The following is a 21025-nucleotide window of genomic DNA, read 5'->3' on the forward strand; positions in this document are numbered from 1 at the left end:
GAAATTTATGGCAGAGTTTAAAATTGCAGCTTTTGACAAAGCCTGTTGGCATACTCTGGATGTCTGTTCACACACAGACGCACACACATTTGCAAAGAAGAAAAACGACAGCAAATTGTTGGGTGGAAATAATACCTTTGTTGGGTCCAAGTGATGTATAAAAATACAGGCTTTCAGGAGGACCACTCAGGCCCCTTCACCAAACACTCCCCAAAGTGGCGCTAAAAGCTTCTTTTTAAGACATCAGAAAAAGTATCATTTTCCCCCAACAATGGGTGGGAGGGGATTTGTTTGTCTCTGCAAACTAGGACAGAAAATAAACGCTCAGGGAAAAATTTCACGTCTCCTGCAGACTCGCCAAAGATTGTCTTGTACACATCTTACAGGGGCTATTTATCTAAGTTTTGTTGCTGAAAACCCGGTGCACAGAAGGGCTCCAGACTGGGATTCCTTTTTATTGAATACACTTTTTGCACCAATTTTGGTGACATTTTTCTTCCGAGAGGCTTTTAAATGGATCAAGGTGAAACGAATAAATAAAAAAGGCGCACACATGTAACGTGATGCTGGTGTGAATTAGTCTAAGGCCAATGTGACTAATTAAATGCTCCAATCAGGTGCGGCCAAAACTCCTCCCAACCGCAACAAGATAACACTAAACACACTTGGTGTCAGCGGCGCAAACTGATTGGTGGTGATAATAACAATACAGTGAATAAACCCAGTGTGTTACAGTGGATGAGAACAGCACTGTTTTTACATGTCAAAAGTAGCTCCGTGGAACAGGATAATCAGGAGTTGATGCTCCCTGGAAAACCTCATGTGGGGAAGAAGCACAAATGCAGATGGTATGGTGCATTAACGTTTTACTCTGGCACACATACAACACAGTTGTCCTTTTTGTATATTGGAGGCCACCGTACTACCCTACTGACAATTCAGTGCGTTGACATCAGAGGTCCCGGACGTTCTGCAAGTGAGAGGAGCAGCGTAGGGAAGCCATGGGCGTGAGGGTGCGCAGGACGGGTATCTGCCGAGACCGGAGTAGGGTTGGAGTGCGCCCCAAGTCACTCTCTGCACGCCACCTGTGGGGAGACTGTGAGTTTTACATTTCCCCTCTGTGTTGTATGTGTGTCAGAGTAAAACGTGACATTGTGACTAGTGATGTCCCTATGGGTATATAAGCTGGGGATGGAAGATTCTAGTTCAGATCATAGTGGAACCAGAGTGAGGGGAATCTCATCCATAGAAGTCATGTCAGTCTGTGTTCAGTGTTAGGATCACTTTGTTGTTTTCCAGCTGGGGAAGTGCCACCCCTAAAGATAGGAGCCCTCTATATGGCTCTGGTTGGTTCCAGCCACAGAGGGAATGGACAGCTACTCCTAAGCTTCTGTAAGCAAGGGCCTGGGTGTATCACTTTAGAATTACTAGGGGTTAAGAAACTCCTTTGCTCTGTCAGAGGTGATAGGGTGTAAGCTGTCATGCCAGATTCCTGCCTAGGGATCCCAGTGAGGTGAGAACAGCCATCATTCAGGTAACGGGGTGTAACTTTGCCACACTACAAAGTGCAAGATATGTACCTCTTTGGGGATTGCTGCATTGAGACACTTTGGTGTGGTCCTCTTCTGTTGTCCGGGGGTAGAGGTGTTACATTAACAATATGAGAACTCTTATGACGTTTTACTGTCTATCTTCCTTAACATCACAGTATAGGGTTGCCAGGTGTCCAGTATTGGACTAGACTGTCCTGTATTTGGACACTGTCCAGCAAAAAAAATGGGAGGTAATAGTGGACATGTATGTGTATACCGGTATTACCTCTCTGGACGTAGTGAGGGCCAGAGCAGGGCTGTTGCTAGGGGGCTGGACAGCATCCTACATCCTGATTGGAGGCTGCTGAGTAATGCAGCCAATCAGGAGGAGGTATCAGGAGCATGGGGGTGAGGTCAAGGAGAGGAGGAAGCAGCATGGCGCTTGTGTGTGTGTCTCTCGGGTGTGTCGCACCTTTCACAATTGTGTCCAGTATTTTTGGAGAAGCCGCCTGGCAGTCCTAATCACAGAGATATCTAAAAGCCTTAGCCCGTTGCATTTTCTGTTTGGCAAACAATACCTTTTCTACATACAGTACATAGGAATCATTCACTAAGTGGCATTGCCTGGTTCCGCATTGTAATTGCACTGTAGCTTAATGAATGATTTCCATGAAGAGTCACAGACACACATGGAAATTCACAAAGACAATCACAGCCGGATATCTAAACATTAAACGCGTCCAAAGTCAAAGCCAGAAACTCACCACGTACACTCCACTAAATCATATAGCTATTTGTTGAAGTGCCTTGAAAATGTAGTGGCAGTTCGCTTGATAGCAGAAGAGGCCAATCATGTTAAAACGAAGCTGCAAACCTCTCGAGGCTCCGTCTCATTTGTAGGTGTGCAAATATATAAAAAAAGGAAAAATAGCTGTACTCGGCGGCGTCATCTCAGGATGGACGGGTTTGCTGGGTTTGAACTCTGAACTTTGCGAGCGTCCAAGTTTGGTTGGAAGTGCGAGTCGTACTTTGACACAAACTTTTGAACCTGGGCAGAAATTGGAGCCCAAATGAACGTTCATCCTTGGATTTTGTGAATAAACCGGACATGCTTTTTGAGTTTGCGAACGGGAAAAGCGTTTGTGACCAAATCTAAAAAAAATAAAATGACTCGTTATTTTTGTTTTACGAAAGCAAAACCAATCAAATTCTGTGAAAGCCAAAAAGATGATTTTTTTAATCATATAGACTTGTGGCATTAGACAACTAACTATAGTTACATAAGTGTACACAATTGTTTAACTAGATACAGCACAAACATGCACAAAAATCTATACACTATTACAGTAGTTTCTATCCATCTTTTTGGTTAAGGATCCTTATAATTATATAGTGAAATTCTGAGTAACCCCAACCCTCTCTGATAGCGCATCTGTGATCAGATGCATTGTAAGGAACCCCAACTCTCTCTAATAGCACGTCTGAGATCAGATGCATTGTAAGGAACCCCAACCCTCTCTAATAGCGCGTCTGAGATCAGATGCATTGTAAGGAACCCCAACCCTCTCTAATAGCGCGTCTGAGATCAGATGCATTGTAAGGAACCCCAACCCTCTCTAATAGCGCGTCTGAGATCTGATGCAGTGTAAGGAACCCCAACCCTCTCTAATAGCGCGTCTGAGATCAGATGCATTGTAAATTCTTCTTTATTTGGTACAATTTTCAAAGGACCGGAAGATTGCAGGGAACCAGGATGCCCGTGGAACCAAAATGTTCCTACGAGCCACTGTGGAAAAACACTGATCTATCACCCTGCACGGAGAAGACAGGCAAAGGATAAGAAGCAGGGAACACATTCGCTAATTACATATCAGCCTTCCCAATCCAGTGCAACAACGTGCAATGCAATGATTTATTGTGCTTGCCAGCAGCTCTGGGGTGTCATAGGACAGGTACAGAAAGCAGCTGTCACTCTATCACAACAGCTGGGACATATCAGCTGACGGTGATGCTGCTAGCAGCAGGCAATAAGAGAGGGGGGCATGGGTAGGGCTGCTGGCATTGGACCATGTTGAAGGCAAAGTCAGAGAAGATGTCTCACTCCAGGGCACCTGGATAGTCTAAAAAACACATCTTTTTATTTGGTCTTCACAAAGCCAGTTTTTTTTGTGCAGTTTTTATTTTTACCCTTTGCTGCCAGTGGAGCTTTGTAATGCATTTACAGGCACATGGATGCAAATAGTGTAAGGGATGGATACTCATTAAATTGTAATAGTGCCGATCGGGGCTTTATCGCATGGAAATATCAGCACTATGGCAATGCATTCACTTTTACCGGGGGTAAAATACACCTGGCGTTTCACTGCAGTAGTTAAATTGTTACTATTTTTGAGTTAAGGCAGCAAAGAAAATGTGAATTTTCAGTGGGTGAAATTAGCAGCATTCCTGATATTTACATTTTCTCACTCTTTAACACAGTTGTGTTGCTAGGTGTCCAGTATTGAACTGGACTGTCCTATAGTTGGACACTGTCCAGTAAATTAGGTGCAAATAGAGCAACAAATTAGCAAATAGAGGTGATACTGTACATGTATGTGTCCGGTATTTCCTCTCTGGACATAGTGACCTGACCAGCTTGGCGTGCTGCGGGATATCCCTGCGCAGGGAGAGAGCTCGGCTGTTTCTAGGGTGCAGGGCAGCTTTCCCCATCCTGATTGGTTGCTGCTGGTAATGCACCCAATCAGGAGAAGGTGTTAGAACCCTGGGGTGGGGCCAAGGAGAGGAGGAAACAGCATGGAGCGGAGAGGTGTGTGTGTGTTGAGCATGTCGCACCTTTCACCATTGTGTCCAGTTTTTTTTAGAGAAGCCACCTGGCAACATTAAACCCAAACTCCCACAATTCAGTGTCACTGGAAATGTCTGGTGGCTGCATTTACATGTGACTGGATACACAGCACAGTGAAAATAAGCAGATGTCATATTATTATCCTAGGTATTGGAGATGTGTGAACCTATTCAAGTTCTCTTTGCAGAAGATCTCATGACTGAGAAATCTGCCACTGCTAAGTGTTGGAGCGAAGGCTATTTGGTGGTTGGCAGATTAGGAAAATCAGACCCTCTCCGTTTATTTAAGTGAATATTCGCAAACAGTGCCACTTTGACAATATTGGCTAACCATTTTTACAAAATATTGGCAAAAGTTGCTATGAAGGAGTACTGTAGGTAAGATATTTGCCGTTTATGATTTCTGGCAAAGTTTCGTATATTTGCAATTTTTTTTACACTAGCCGCAAATGTCCACAATTTATCGAATTCACAAATTTTTAGTGAAGGTTTCGCCAGTGTCATCTTAAGGCTTGGGCTAACTGGGCTGTAAGCCAGGGCCCCGGACCTTTCAAGGGCCCCGAACTTTCAGAGGCTCCACTAATACTATGACCCAAAATGTCATTTGAACTTTGTAGTTCTAACTGAACGCAGCTAACGTTACTTAATCATTTCATTTTTGGGAGGGTGTGATTACAACAGTACAGGCGGTACCTCTGCAACCCGACGGAATCCGTTTTGGAAATTGCGTTGGACAGCGAAAACTTCGTAAAGGGAATACCATGGTAATTGGGGTCGGATAATCCAGGGCGGCGTCGGGAAACGGCCCATTGGAATGCATTGTGGTGCGGCGTTCGGCGGAAAGCAAAACGCAGGACAGTGAGGACCGCCCGTATATTGCTTTTCATTTTATGTCGCCTAACTTTTTAGAAACATTTTTTTAATTCAAAGATAAATGTTTCTACAATTTTGAATGGAACAGAAACTATCACAGCTGAAAAGGAGATCCAGCGCACTGCGGGTTTGCTGAATAGAAAAATGTATCGTGCCACACAACTTTTCGACCGTGAAGGTCTTTATGCCTGTCCCTTGATAAAGACCTTCACGGTCGAAACGTTGTGTGGCACAATACATTTTTCTATTCAGCAAACCCGCAGAGCGTTGGATCTCCTTTTCAGCAGTTCTGATCTGGATTACCGGGACAGGTACCCATTGAACCAGCAGCACCGGTAATATTGAATGTATTATTTAATTGTGGTGTGCACTTCTGTTCAGCTATAGAAACTATCACGCCATGACAAACCGGCGTCAACATCTCCTAACATTGAAATTGCTGTACGGAACTTTCTGTCCATGACGGCCGCAAACTGGAAGGCGGAATATCTTGTTCAAAGTTGAAACCTATTCAGAGCGCGCGCCGCAGTTTATGCAGTGACCGAGATTGAACGCGGTTTCCTTGGTGACAATCGAATCCCCAACGGGGGGAAAATTCATGAATTTCTTACAAAAATCTGATGCTGTTTTTCTCTCTACAATTTAGCCCACTCAGAACACGTCATGTTTATTAACCCTTGTAGTGCAACACCACTACATGTTGCACCGTCCCTAAAGGGGTTAGCGCAGGGGTTCTCAACGCCAGTCCTCAAGACCCCTCAACAGGTCACGTTTTCAGGATATCCCAGCTTCAGCACAGGTGGCTAAACCAGTCCTTGCTTCGACACAGGTGGCTTCAACTGAGCCACTGATTGATCCACCAGTGCTGAAGCAGCGATATCCTTAAAACCTGACCAGTCGGGGGGGGGTTCTTGAGGACTGGATTTGAGGACCCCCTGAATTAACCTGTAGCGACAATTGCCTCTTGGACTGGCTACCTACCACGGGATCCGCTCCCTGCAATTATGTTTCACTGTGCTCTGACATTTCCGAAACCTTGCTTGTCGCGCGCGTGAAAGAATTCTATTGTGTTGTGCCGGAGTGGGGGTATTGTAAAACATAAATGAGGCTTGGCATGCATGTGTAGCCACCGACTTCACGCAGAGAAGGAGCTTGCAGAGAAGGAGCTAATGCAAGAGGGAACCTGATTATGGCACAAAATGAGTCTGCGAGCCGGTTGCTTGTACGATGCCTTCGACGAGTCTTCAGGGCGGCGTGTTCTGTCCCTGGCAGGGCTACAAACTGCATTAGGAAGACTTGCATGATCACATAGTGAATTTGACTAAAAGGAGGCAGGGAGCCCGTTGAGGATGTCGGCCTCTCTGCATCATCTTATCTCGCATGTTATGTCGCTCCAGAGAGCGGGCGGCGAATAATTCTTCTGCACCAGCCGATGAATACAAATGCAAACACTTTCTACCTCGCTTCCATATCTGAATAATTGGCCCATATAAAGCATTTATGAGGGCACTGTATCAAGCTCTTGTCATTAGGACAAGGATAATTGGGATTATTTAACCCTCTGCAATTAACCCCACTGCTGCCAGAGGGGGCCAGCCACGCATTGCAAACATCTATGGCTGGCCTCTCTGGCAAGGAAGGAGTTCATAGTCTGCATTCTCTGTAGGAGACGATACTCTGTATATATTGACTTGAGTTTCTTGGTCAGGTAGGTTTACCGTCTAGCTAAGTGCTGGCAACTATTATTTACGCATAATACAGGGAGCAAAACATCGCACAGAACACAGGACGTGAGGCGACTCTTTTAGATTGCTTTTCTCAGCAGGGCTCTCCTTACCCACTGTACCAGTTTACTGACTGATAATATTTAAATGTTATTGTCTTTGCAGCACCATAGTGGTACGCCGTAGTGCAGGGGGGCTCAACTCGGGGTCCTCAAGACCCCTCCCAAACAGGTCAGGTTTTCAGGATAACCCAGCTTCAGCAGAGGTGTCTCAATCAGTCCTAGGTTCAGCACAGGTGACTCAATCAGTCCCCGCTTCAGCGCAGGCGGTGTAATCGGTCTCTGCGTCAGCACAGGGGGCTCAATCAGAGGCAGATTGAGGCACCTGTGCTGAAGCTGAGATATCTTTAAAACCTGTCTGCTTGGGGGGGAGTTGAGCCCCCTGGCATAGTGGAATATGTGACACATTGTACATAAATGATGGTAACTCAGTGTATAGTATGTGTCATGTAACTCCTTATATATCTTCTTAAAACCACACTCCTACATGCTGGCTGATAGAATTTGGGGGGAGTGGAGGGGGGGAAATACCTTTGATGAATTCACTGAAAGGGGTCAATTCACATAAGCATGATGCTCGTTGATTATTAATACCAGCACATGACCAGCCGAACGATAATGACTCTCTCACTGAAGTGAGTGGATCCATTACCGATTCACTTAGCAAGCGACCCCCTTCCCTTTATTTGTAGAGAAATGCTCAGTGTCACCAGCTTAATGACATTCGCCGGTACCGAGAAGGTTGACCTCTTTGATTCTTGTGAAAAATGGGTCTATTTATTATTTATTTTATCCTCTGGGGTTTTTAATCTTATTTGGGCCATTACAGCCCGATAACCGCTATTTATTTTTATTTCCAAAAATGGGGAAGACCTAAGGCTTCGTCCAGGTAGGGAACGGGCGCGCTGGCGCTCCGGCGCTGCGCCCTTCTCGCCCATGCTTTTCCTGGCCGGCTAGGTGCGCGCGCGTCTGGGGGCGCGGCCCCGATATCGGGCGAACCGCTCACGTGACTCGCTTACGAGCAGCAAAATCAATTTTGCTTGCTCATCAAGCGGCTGAGCGCCGAGCCCACTCACGCAGGCCACGTGCATTGTCGCAACGGGTCCAGCGTGAGCGTGAGCGTGCGCGCCCCCGCTCAGCGCCGCCCTGGACGAGGCCTCAGGCTAGCAAGCAGGTCTATCACAAAAGAGATTAGATAAAGAGTGTAAAAAAAATAAATAGAAAAAAAAAGGCATTTGCTTACCACGGAGACACTAAAACGTTGCAAACTACAAAATATATACTGCGACTTGTCTAACATGGAAATAGATGCGAGTCATTTAACCTACTAATGCAATGTGTTACAAGCCTCCCCTGGCGCTGAAGAGGTTAAATATGATACCGCTGTCAGTTCACGTTGATCCTTTAAAGAAGCAATCCCCCTTTAATAGCTTCCCTTTTTATGTGCAGGATTGGAAATGGGACACAGGTGCTGTGAAGCAAAACCTGCGCTATTCTCAGCTATGGTTACCCTCAGCCCGTTCCAGGTATATTTACTGGGGAAGTTCCCCGTATTACATCATGCTTTTTAGAGGGGATTTGAATGGTCGTCCAATAGGGATTCACAACCGATGATGTTGCAGCTTCCTATTGGCCTCAGTTGGCAGCCATTTTCTTTCCCCGATAGGGAGATTTAAACCTGGTAGCTTCAGTAGTGGTTATTGCTGCTTTAAGGGACACGTGTTAAGTATGCTGGAGGCCTGAAATGCCTACAGCTGGATACTTCATGCTTGCCAATTAACTCCAGATCAAAATTGTAGTAAAGATCACGGCTGGTCTTCGTTCAGACCTTTCTCTAGCATGCCAAAGTTACTAACAGACAAGCAAGTGGGAATACAAGACCAGGACTGAATCATTATTACACTGAGGACCTGGCGTGAGTTGGCACGTACAACTTACCCATCTCCACGGTCTGTTACTTTCTTCCTGTAGGAAATTCCATGCAGTGTGTTAAGACTCACCTGTTGGTTGTTATTGTTGTTTGGAGTGCAGTGGGAAGTGAGAGACAGTCAAAAACAGACCAGGTCCCTAAACTGTGGCTATAAGGGTCATTCAAAGGGGGATACTATGGATGCCTGTTGTAACTGGCACAGGCTTGTCAGGGGGCTAGTAAAATGGCAGCACATCCACTCTGTTTTCACCTGCTAGGAGAAGGATTCAGGTTCTGTGTACATGGCAAAGACATTCAGCATCTGCTGCTCAGCACTGGACAGGATTGGAGGAAGGGACATCAGGGAGGGATTGGGAAAGTCTGAATCTTTGCACACTACAAGCCCCTTGTGGTGGGAGTGGGTCCCCTAAACTTGGAGTCATTTGAACTGGGCTTAGCGTCTGGTCCCTTCTTTAAAGCAGCATTCCCTTCCATTCTTTTATTTCCTAACATGTCAACCTCCAAGGACCCAAACCAGTGGAATATTGTGGGGCTTTGGACCAACCCAATGTCCACCTTTCAAGATGGCCAGCTTCCTGCTTCTAATGCACAGTAACAGTACTGGTTGCCCCACTGACCAGTTTCTGTCTGGGGCCATTTTATACTCCCAAAAATGCTGCTATGTCAAGTAAACATTTACGGACTCCCACTGGAGAGAAAATTACAGTCAAGCACTAGGAAAGTCCAGCCCCACTGATTCATACAATGTAATAAAAAGCGCCACCCTTTTCAAGGCATGTTCCACCTTCCAACCCAATATGTACCTCTGACATGTGTTGGAATCACTGACGTATTGTGGTAGCTGTCCACGGTCCTTAAATTGATTGTAGAGTAGTGTCATGTCTTATAAAGGGAATAGTGATGGTATGGTTAACACTATGCCTATTTGTGATCATACTGTCTCTTAGCTCAAGACGCTGAGCATAGTAATCTCCCAAGACACAGCAGCTCTCCTGTGGGGCGATTTGATCAGTGATGTTTACTTGAGTGGAGCGGCTGCTGCTGGGAGGCTCTCCCGCATGAAACACCTAGATGCGACCGCTTATGTAATGTAACCGAGGGAGGGTGTAGTGACTGTAGTGACTGAGAAGGGATATCAGGGGTATAGGCGAGAGATAGAACACACTGTCTAGTAACTCAGGTGTTACAGATGATATAACAAGGGCACACAGAGAGAGAGGAGATAGAGCTAGAGGGGAAGTAAGCGCGATATGGCAGCTTATGTCATGTACTGAGCTAAATGTGGACAGGGAGGGGGAGAGGAAAGAGAATGAGAAAATAAGAAGAGTGGTGGTGGTGGCACAGAAGAAATGTGTAACATACGGGGGGAGGGGGGTAGAGGACCACTGATAAAACCAGACACATCATTTATATGTGACCAAATCAGAGTGAGAGAACACAACTTACCTGCATTGTTCTACTAAGTATTAAGAAAAGAGATGGGAGGAGATGCTGTGTGGTTGGGATACTGTAGTTCAGACGACAACTAGAGTTGCTCAATGTGATCTGTTGATGCAAGTCCAAGTTAGATTGTAAGATTTATGAAGGCAAAAGTGGTGCAAATCTCATTGATTTCAATGGGGTATTTTACTTTGACGCATACAGTATAGTGCATTATGTAGACCCAGCATTGCTCCACCGTTGCCTTGATACATATGGATCTATGTACAGTATCAAGGTAAATTTGGAGCTAGATCGTGGCATTTTCATCCTGCACCTGTTTATCAAAAGCATTTTGACTTGACTTGGGGAGTGTCAGTAGGAAGAGTCGGGGGGTGGGGAGGGGGGGTGGGAGTTACATGGTGCACAGATTATAATGAGATGTATCACATTGTGCATCTCTACACCATTCTTTTCCCCTTTTATTTGCCACACAACATCCTCCCCATCAGAAGTAGTGCAAGTCTAACATACTGCATCAGATGTAACTGTTCTTGCATACGCCGCAGCTTTGCTCCACAACACAGAGCGCTGCGTCTAATCACAAGTTTCTCTACGTAGATACATAGACGACGTAAGCCCCAATATGATTTTGTTTCCCTTTAATAAATACAGTTTGGTGCAGATTTTTTGCCCCACAATTGCACCCACTTTAGTCTTGCTAAATATACCCTTAAGCTGTTTAAGCAAGAATTTAACTTGGCCAGATTGTTCTCCCTTCTACCTATAGGTAGTGACACTGACAGGTGTGTAAATTGCTATGCTCATGTCAATACCCCTGTTTTTAATTGGCAAATGTTCTTTGCCGTAACCATGTAAGGGAAAATGTCCCATTGACCATAACAAAAAAGAAGCAAATCTTAATTTCTTAGAACCGGGAAAGCTCCCTGGAGTGTCCCAGCTCTGGTTCTAGTAATGCCGAAAACAATGTATTCTGGAGTAGACTGCTCTTCCTATCCTTCTGTACCATCGCTCTCTTGGAGAAATAGTGTTGTTATTGGGGCACGTGACATGCATAGCATGGGCGGGCACTTTCATTGGGGTTTTGGTTCTCGTGTTTTGATTTTGCTGGAATTTGGTTGGTTTTGAACTTCTTCTTTTAACCATTCTCGGTGGGGGTGGGGGGGTGCAGGCTGGGTGAGGATGTAGCTACGTATACACATGGCAGTGCTCAGTATCTCAGGCCTTTGCACGGTGCTGGGTAAGTGCAGGCTGGGTGTGGATGTAACTACGTATACACATGGCAGTGCTCAGTATCTCAGGCCTTTGCAGGGTGCTGGGTAAGTGCAGGCTGGGTGTGGATGTAACTACGTATGTACATGGCAGTGCTCAGTATCTCAGGCCTTTGCAGGGTGCAGGGTAAGTGCAGGCTGGGTGAGGATGTAACTACGTATATACATGGCAGTGCTCAGTATCTCAGGCCTTTGCAGGGTGCTGGGTAAGTGCAGGCTGGGTGTGGATGTAACTGCGTATGTACATGGCAGTGCTCAGTCTCTCAGGCCTTTGCAGGGTGCTGGGTAAGTGCAGGCTGGGTGAGGATGTAACTACGTATATACATGGCAGTGCTCAGTATCTCAGGCCTTTGCAGGGTGCAGGGTAAGTGCAGGCTGGGTGTGGATGTAACTGCGTATGTACATGGCAGTGCTCAGTATCTCAGGCCTTTGCAGGGTGCTGGGTAAGTGCAGGCTGGGTGAGGATGTAACTACGTATATACATGGCAGTGCTCAGTATCTCAGGCCTTTACAGGGTGCTGGGCAGGTGCAGGCTGGGCGTGGATAAAAGGATGAAGAAAAAGATAGTTGCCAGGAACTTTTATAAAACAAAAAGGTGCTTTATTAACAGCCGTCTAAAACAGGGGCGAGCAAACATCTTGAGCTGCGGACCCCTTCCCGGGAGCTGCAGCATTCGCGCCCCCCCCCTCTCCAATGGCTCGGCGTCAAATGACGTCGCGGGTCATGTGACGTCCCATCGCGTCATCTGATGCGTGTTGCCATGGCAACACGTCGCCGAAGACCCGGCTGGCAGCAGGTAAGGGAGTTACAGAAGCCTCACGCCTCCCCCGGCATTTAATTTAAATACCGTGGGGAAGATCGCAGGGCCTCTGTAACTGCTGCGCCCCCCCCCCTAGAAATTCTCCCGCCCCCCAGTTTGCGCACAGCTGGTCTAAAACACTTTACATGTATTGACATGCGGTGGAGCTTGACAAAAACTTGTGGCAAATTATAACTCTCGGGACTTCATCCCCTGGTAGATCATAGGGGAAACCAGGGAGTTGAGTTACTTGGTTACCCATTGAAAAGGAGGGGGTGGAAACAGCTTGCAGGGAGGCTAGGATGCAATGAAAACCATCTGTGAGCACAGGCTGCAGTATAGGCAACCTTATGAGGACAGTGGCTGTCAGGCTGCGGTGGGGCAACCCTATGGGACCAAGACAATTGGCATCTCTCTCCCACAGACTTAGGTTTCCTGTTCCTTTACCATGTTACTAACTAGAAGAAAATAAAGATTACACAACACATCTTAATACATATTACTAAACACACAGCCTATGTACAGGACTCATAGTGAGGACCCCAGTGAGAACTAAACACACAAGCCTATGTACAGGACTCACAGTGAGGACCCCAATGAGAACTCGGAAGAACCTGCCTAGGGGGCGCTATCTATGCCAATACATTAACATCACACATCACTTCGTGGGGAGTGAGCCCACACAGTTAACCGCTTATAGCAATCAACCCTTTACAGAAACTAGTGTCCCCCAAGAGGGGGCTACATATAAAAAAAAAAAAATGTGGGGGGAAAAAAGGAATTGAAAGATGGGCCTCGAGTTTTCGCTCGAATTTCACTCGAATTAGTTTGTTGCAAAGTTCAACTGAAACTTCCAGCCAAACTTGAAAGTTCGCAAAGTTTCGATTTCAACCTGCAAATTCCTGTTTATCATCGAAAACAATGGTCTTTGCCGGAACCATTACAGGGAAACATTGTCGCATGAAGTGTGTTTTCAGACAAAATTCATTAAAATCGTACTGTATGTGGGAACATTTTCTAAAACAAATGAGAATGTGTATGCCATAAACACCGATTTAATTATATCTGCTAAACATACACTCCACTTTGTAAAATATATGACCATTGCGGAAACTTCTATAAACAACTCATTAAAAATCTATTTTGTAAAGTACCTTAATTAATGTCATTAATTAAATGTAATCTACAAAACTTTGGCTGAATGTATTCCCCAAAATTGATTATATTATGATTATATTGTGATTGCCTGATTACATATTTATAAAACCGCGTTGTTTATTGGTGGACTTTCACATTTTCATTGAAGCATTTTTCAGCAGAAAACCTGCATGTAAATATGTTCAAAGCAGCTGGAAAGCGTAATAAATAAGACCATATTATCCCCTCCCCCCCCACCCCAAAAGAATTCTGCCATTTTCAGAACAGATTTTCTCCTAATATTTGTTAGCAGATATCATAATTCAGTGAATAAAGCCCAGAATCAGGGTATCTGCAATCTAACTCCTCGATGCAGAGCGGGAGCCACGGACAGTGAAGGAGCCGATTATTGCCTGATGTTTGAGAGACATCGCAAAGCTTGGGGAAGCCTGAATGAGGCATGTGAATCCCCTATGGAGTCTATGCTGAATGACAAGGAATGAAAAAGTAGTGGTACTGTGGTGACTGAATACAGACAACACAGACCTATGTAGCTAAACACAGGGCTACTGTATGTAGACACAATTTAAAAAAAGGTTTGTGATGTGTGTATGTGTACACCCCTATCCCTACCGGCGTGCAGAAGATGGGTGTATATGCAGTCAGTCTCTCTCTGACACTACAAACAGGACTTCTACCTGCTTCAGCGTAGTGTAGCTCCGCCAGTTTTACCTTTTGTCTCAGGGCTTCTCCAGTGGATCCAGGCCAAGGCTGTAGTGAGGAGTAGAATACGTAGAAAAGGACGCCAGGAACTTTTAAAACAGGATGCTTGCTTTTATTGTCAGCAGGATCAGCATATCCCACAGCATAGACAGGACAGGTTTTCAGCATGTCTTTCTTGCAGAAGTTCCCCCTCTCCCAGCAGTTCCTCCCAGGACCCATCCTGACCCTGGCTAAGGATGAAGCAGGCACAGCCCCAGACCCCTACAAAGATCTGGACTACAGCCCTGCTCCCTGCAGCATGGGAACCTCTGTCTGCATCGGGCACCTAGCACAGTCTGCCCCAGCACACTCTTTGCTTCTAGGGTGGGTCCCTACCTCTTATACCCAGGGGGTGTCAACCTTTCCCCTTCTCTGTCTCTTGGCAAAACATTCTGTAGCAATCTGTCCCCCCCACCGGTCACATGGCCTACTAGAACTTTCCTAGCTCTGAGTCATGCCTCATGTGCCTGGGATCTGCAACATTGTATCTGTAATGGTGTTTCCCCCACCCGGTGGGAGATTTGTCCATTACTACGGTGTATGGTTTATATACCTGCTGGTAACAGGAGGGCTGAGTCATCCGCCGATGGTAGTGGGGACACAGGACTAGGCTTCTGGGGTTCATACCCCACATATCTCTTTAGCAGTGCAGCGCCTCCATCTGCCGTAGGCTCCAGGAGCTGAAGGTGATCTCCCACGGTAGAACTATTACCTCTCCCCCCAGTAAGGTCACACACCAGGCAGGAGGTATATCACAACAGGATAGGTTTATTCACTCTTCACAGCACAGTTACACGGCAGGCTTCTGCCCGATGCAGTACTCTCAGCTCTCACTGAAGATGATCCCAGGACCGTCGCTACAGGCCAAGGGCACCCGCAGCCGTCCTATCTCTTCCCCACCTCCCTAGCGGAGGCATAGGTATGGTCCACACTCACTCTCCCCCGGAGGGAAGAGCACATGGGAAGGCCCCAATCTCAGGCTCCCAGTTGTGTGACCTGCCTTCCTCAGAGGGGAAGGAACACTCCTAACTTTGGGGCGGTCCTGCCCTTAAGTACAGCCAGAGGCGGACACCCCATTGTCCAAGCTACAACAGGATGTACCACCCCCTGCTGTCACTCAAGTGCAGTACCAAAGGGGAGGGGGAAAACCCCATACCGACTACTGGCAACCTGATAGTACCAGGGTTTACTGCCAGCCCTAGGGCAGAAGAGTAGCCTCAGGTGACCTGGCTACATATCTTATCTCTGAGCCAGCTCACATGCAGGACCATGTGTAATGGGTTTAACCCCTACACTGCCAGAGTGCTGCCCTAGCCTTCATGCTAAAACGGGCCTGGTTTAACGCTAAGCTCACTCTGCCTGCTACGACCGCACGCTTCCGTGCGCGCTCCTGCAGCCCAGCGATCTGCGAGCTAGCTGCAAGAGTTGGGTCGCGGCGATTGGGGGCGTGGCTGGGGGCGTGACGAACGCGTCACAGAGCTGGTTCGCCTCTATTGGCTGAACCAGCTCACGTGACGCGACTGCAGCCCCAAATTTCAATTTGGGTTGTGGCGGCAAAATGTCGCAGCGTCAACGCTGTAGTTTGCCGCCACAAGCCGTTTCTAGTGTGACAACGCTCATCCACTAGCCTCAAAAAGTGCCGAACGTGCGCGGCACGTAAGCGTGCGCACGTCGAGTAGCAGCCAGTGTGAGCTAGCCCTTAGTGTAGGGGTCTACATATGCATGAGGGGCACAAAGAGAGCTTATTCTTAACACAGATCCCTTATTTGAAGCACAGCTTGCTTTTGGTGACCTCTGCGGACTGTCAGATTTTTCCCACGAAGCCAGTAGTGCCCTTCAGCTCTGGTTCTACTAATGAAAAGAAATGGTAGCTATATATAGTTATATAGATATACCTGACTTTTTTTCCAGCTGGAACGCAGTCCCTGTACCTTTTTTTCATTAACCACGTGGTACAGTATATTTGATAGCGTTATTGTGATCATCTAAAAAAAAAAAAGTTTTTTTTAATGTTTTAAAAAACAATTAGAATGTAATCATTATTATTTACAAAAATAATAACAGCGACAGATTCTAAACGATTTTCAAATGGGAATAAATATGTATATTATTGCACATGTGTGTGTACAGTATATATATATATATATATATATATATATATACATACATATATACATATATACATACACACACACACACACACACACACACACACACACACACAAACATACATACTGTATACAGCTCAACCCCGTTATAACGCGATCCATTACAACGCGAATCCGCTTATAACGCGATGCAAGCGTGGCTCACAATTTTCATATTTATGAATACTTTACAACACGATAATTGGGATCTTAAATACTTTATTGTACAATGCATATAATTGTACATTATTTCGAACGCGATCCGCTTATATCACGATGTGATTCTTTGGACCCCAAGCACAGCGTTATAAGGGGGTTGAGCTGTATATATGTATCTATATATCTATATATCTATATATCTATATATCTATATATAGATATATAGATATATAGATATATATATAAAACCATAATACTGAGTTAAGTTATGGTGAGTAAAAAAAGTGACAAAAACCCTCCACAGGAAAGCAAATATGCAAATATAGCTGTATGCTCATCTGCATGTCTTAGGCAGGTCTGCAACCCCGCCTTTCCCCATTATCACCCAGCATACAGCACTTCCACTGCAGCAAGGGATTCTGGGAAATGACATGCAAATGAGCACACAGTGTCACTTTTTGCCTCAATAACCATTTTTAACATGGTTCCCTATAGGCCTATAGGGAACCATGTTAAAAATGGTTATTGAGGCAAAAAGTGACACTGTGTGCTCATTTGCACTTGGAAGTGCTGTATGCTGGGTGATAATGGGGAAAGGCGGGGTTGCAGACCTGCCTAAGACATGCAGATGAGCATACAGCTATATTTGCATATTTGCTTTCCTGTGGAGGGTTTTGTCACTTTTTTTACTCACCATAACTTAACTCAGTATTATGGTTTAGCCTATCCCATAGCCTCTCTTGCATTCCCAGTAAAATCAACCCCACACTGATGAGACCCATCAAGGTCGAAACAGCTGTCTGTGGGTGGTTTTCTGGGTATGCACCTTAACCCTGGCTGTGCTCAAAGCTGTGACCATGCAGCAAGCTTAAGCCTATAGGGAACCATGTTAAAAATGGTGCTGTATGCTGGGTGATAATGGGGAAAGGCGGGGTTGCAGACCTGCCTAAGACATGCAGATGAGCATACAGCTATATTTGTATATATATATATATATATATATATATATATATATATTTACTCGCCCGGGGGTTAAATCCACTCGCCCGGGGCGAGCAAATGTATAGGTTTGTCGAACACTGTATATATATATATATATATATATATATATATATATACACATACATACATACATACACACACATATTTATATCTTCTAGAGGGGACTTCTGAAGTGTATTTGTAAATAATAAAAATTGTACCTTTGTACCATTACACCTTGAGCGCTACCTGGGAAAAGTAATGCTAATAGTTATGTGATGGAGCTGGTCATTGGCCTCATGTAGAAATATGCTTCTTAAGATTGATTTTTAGATAGTCCGTGTACGAACATTCTGTGTAACCCGCTGATAGTGTTATGAATGGGACAGCATGTCTGGAATCTCTCAGTGTAAAGGACAATAACAAATAACATTACCTAGAAGATTGAGATTTACAGTGGGGCCAGGTCTTTTGAAACAGAGGTAATGGCTTTGGCATTTTGTGCAATATGATTTTTCCTGATCCCTTAAATGCTAAGGAATTGGCATACATAGGATGCGAGTGAAAGTAAATGTAAAGATGCAAGCCACAGAATGAGAGTCCCATAGGGTTGTGTCTACATCTCTCGGAGCTGAAGACTCTCCCAGGAGAGAATGAGCAGGGCTACACCTACATATTAAGCTGGGGTCATATAAGACATAGCTGCAAGGTCTGGCTGGCAATATATTGCATGGATTAATACAGAGCAGCCTATAAAAAAAGGCAGAGCTAATTAATAATTTATTAGGAAACCATTCCACTCTTCATATGAGAACAAGATGCAGAAAATAGCAGAGAGAGCAACATCAATAATGTGATAATTCCAACTGTGGGAACAAAGCTAGACGCATCATAACATCTTATTTTAAGCATCCATTAACTAATGCCTGATTAATACTCAATTACAAAGTAAGTGTTGGGGAATAGGAGGCAACAGGCCAAAAACCGCCTACAGCCACTAATATTCTAGTAAAGGTGATCTAGTTTGGGGGCAGATCTGGTCTCAACCATGATGGGGTTATTCAGTAAAATCTCCCGTCTGCAGAAATGGGGCGAAACCCAATGCAAAAAACAGCATCATAATCAAAGAAAACAAATCCATTTAAAGCAATTGGAGGTTTTCCTTTGATAACTCTGGCGTGATTCTTTTGCTCTACTTTTGCCCCCATTTTGCAGCTGGGAGGTTTTAGTAAATACCTTGGTACAGTGGTGTTCGGTGTGTATTTGTACGGACCATTTTAATTTCACAAATGCATGGTACCAGAGGCAGAACTAGGTATTTTTGCAGGGCAAGTTCCACCAACTGTGCCCCCCCCACCCAATTTATAGAATCCCCCCTCTTTCTCCCCCCTCACCATCACTCTACCTCTCTCACCGCATTCTCTCTCCCTCTTCTCCCCTCTTCTGTGTCCCCATTTCTCCCCCTTTTTCTTTCTCACTCTCTCATCTCTTCCTCTACCCTCTCTCTCCTTCTACTCTCTCTATCCCCCATTTTCTCTCTCTTCCCCATTCTCTCTCTCCCCCTCCTTCTCTCCCCTGTCCCTCATTCCCTCCTCCTTTCTTTCCCTCTCTTCCCTCTCTCTTTCCCACTTTTTCTCTCTGTCTCTCCCTATCTCCCCTCTTTCTCGGGGGGCTTAGGGGGTTTCCGTCCTGGCGGCAGACACTTGAAGTTGGGATCTGACCGGTTGCCCTCCTCTGCTCTCCTCTGCCATCATCCACCTCCCTCCGCCACGATAGCTGTCACCGCCGGCCTGGTTAGCTGCCCCCCTCGCTCACCCCTAGTTCCGTCTCTGCCTGGTACTGTAATTATTTTTCATTGTAGTTTATTTTTAAGGCGCCAAAACATTTCGTAGCACACTGTGGCTTAGATCCTCTATGCCATGTTAAGACACGTCACGTGGCTTTAACCTAATTTAACCCTTCGTTAACACTAACGGCTCTTCAAAGGACAATAACATATTACAGGTAGTCCTCGCTATCCAACGTTTCACTTTACAACGAATGGCGCATCCAACGCTTTACAATGCAACCCTAATGGCCGTTATCCAACGCCTGAATGCGTTATCCAACGCTCCCCGCCACTGATTAACATGGGACTCACTTTAGAACGGTTTCACTACCCAACGCTGCTTCCAGAACGGATTCCATTGGATAACCGAGGACTGGCTGTATTAAGCCCCGTTTTCCTCCTGTATAGAGCACAGCATTAACTATAACCCCCATTTGTGAGACTGCCATGCAAATGGGGCGTTGCCATAACAGCGCATAACCACAGAAGTCTGTTATGGTTGGCGTGGGGACTTAACATTACGGAAGTTAGGACGTACCTAAACGTGGTGCTACTCATATCCAGACCCTGAAATAGGGCTCTCATGTGGTCTGGGTGGGTGTGCTGTAGCTCCACAGTTAGGTATGATTGACATTCTTTCAGTGTCGGGATCGAGGTGACGCTAAGGCTGAGGCCCCGCTGCGGTCGTCGTCGGCGACGCGCGGCCACGGGCCACCAGCCCCTTACCTCAAGTGTGCGGGTCTCCGCTGCCTCCTTCCGACAGGGCTGACTGCGTGCTGTGACGCGCCAGCCTGCCGCAGCTGCAAGCTTCTGGTGATCAGAAGCGCTGACGCGTCACGTGGTGCACGAGTCAGCCAATGAGGAGGGAAGGAGGCCACGCCCCCCGCGCCGAAAAAAGTCAGCTGCAGACCGCAGAACGCGGTGCAGTGACTTGCACGCGCCGCCGGCAAGCAAGACGGCCGTGCGGGCGCATGCAGCGGGGCCTCAGCCTAAAGCATACTTAAAGCAGCAATACATGCCGTATTGTTTGTCGTTTTTCAACAGGTTTGAAGCCGGGGGTCTCCGGAGCTGAACGCCCTGCTCTGGGTGTCGCTTGCTTCCAGAGATACTTACCGGAGTGCCAGTATATCTGCAGAGTTTAATGGTCCGGCTTACACGAGCCAATAGGAGGCTGCACCAGATAACGTCACGGCATCCTATTGGCTCGCGTGACGTGGGACATTTACACACCGCCATTATGTTAGGCCCGCAGTTTCTCTGCCAGCATAAATACTGGCACCGTTACGGAGGTAAATATCTCTGGAAGCAGGGGGTCCCCGTAGCTAAAATGAATGGGGTTCAGCTCCAGAGACTCCCTACTTCAATCCTATAACAACTCGCCCCCCCCAAAAACAATCTAGTAGTGCTGCTTTAACATCACGTCATTTAAAGGTAACGTGATGCTACAATGACAGGACGGCGAGCCTGCGCTGCCGAGATGCAGCCCGGGCGTCGTATTTGCATATAATTTAGCGTTGAGGATATCCTGCTAACCTCAGG

At 46.1% G+C, this 21025-nt stretch overlaps 1 protein-coding gene and 1 long non-coding RNA gene across 3 annotated transcripts in view; one reads left to right on the forward strand and one right to left on the reverse strand.

Moving 5' to 3' along the window:
- Positions 1-21025, forward strand: part of RTN4RL1 (reticulon 4 receptor like 1) — a 109707-nt gene that overhangs the window by 66448 nt on the left and 22234 nt on the right. The window lies entirely within an intron of this gene.
- On the reverse strand, positions 850-14781 carry LOC142489098 (uncharacterized). Its single transcript, XR_012799797.1, has 4 exons — positions 14342-14781; positions 10409-10507; positions 2297-2684; positions 850-1085 (listed from the first exon to the last, which is right to left on the reverse strand). It is a non-coding gene; the product is annotated as an uncharacterized LOC142489098 (long non-coding RNA).

The sequence above is a fragment of the Ascaphus truei genome, chromosome 3, assembly GCF_040206685.1.
Source record: "Ascaphus truei isolate aAscTru1 chromosome 3, aAscTru1.hap1, whole genome shotgun sequence".
Taxonomy (NCBI): Eukaryota; Metazoa; Chordata; class Amphibia; order Anura; family Ascaphidae; genus Ascaphus; species Ascaphus truei.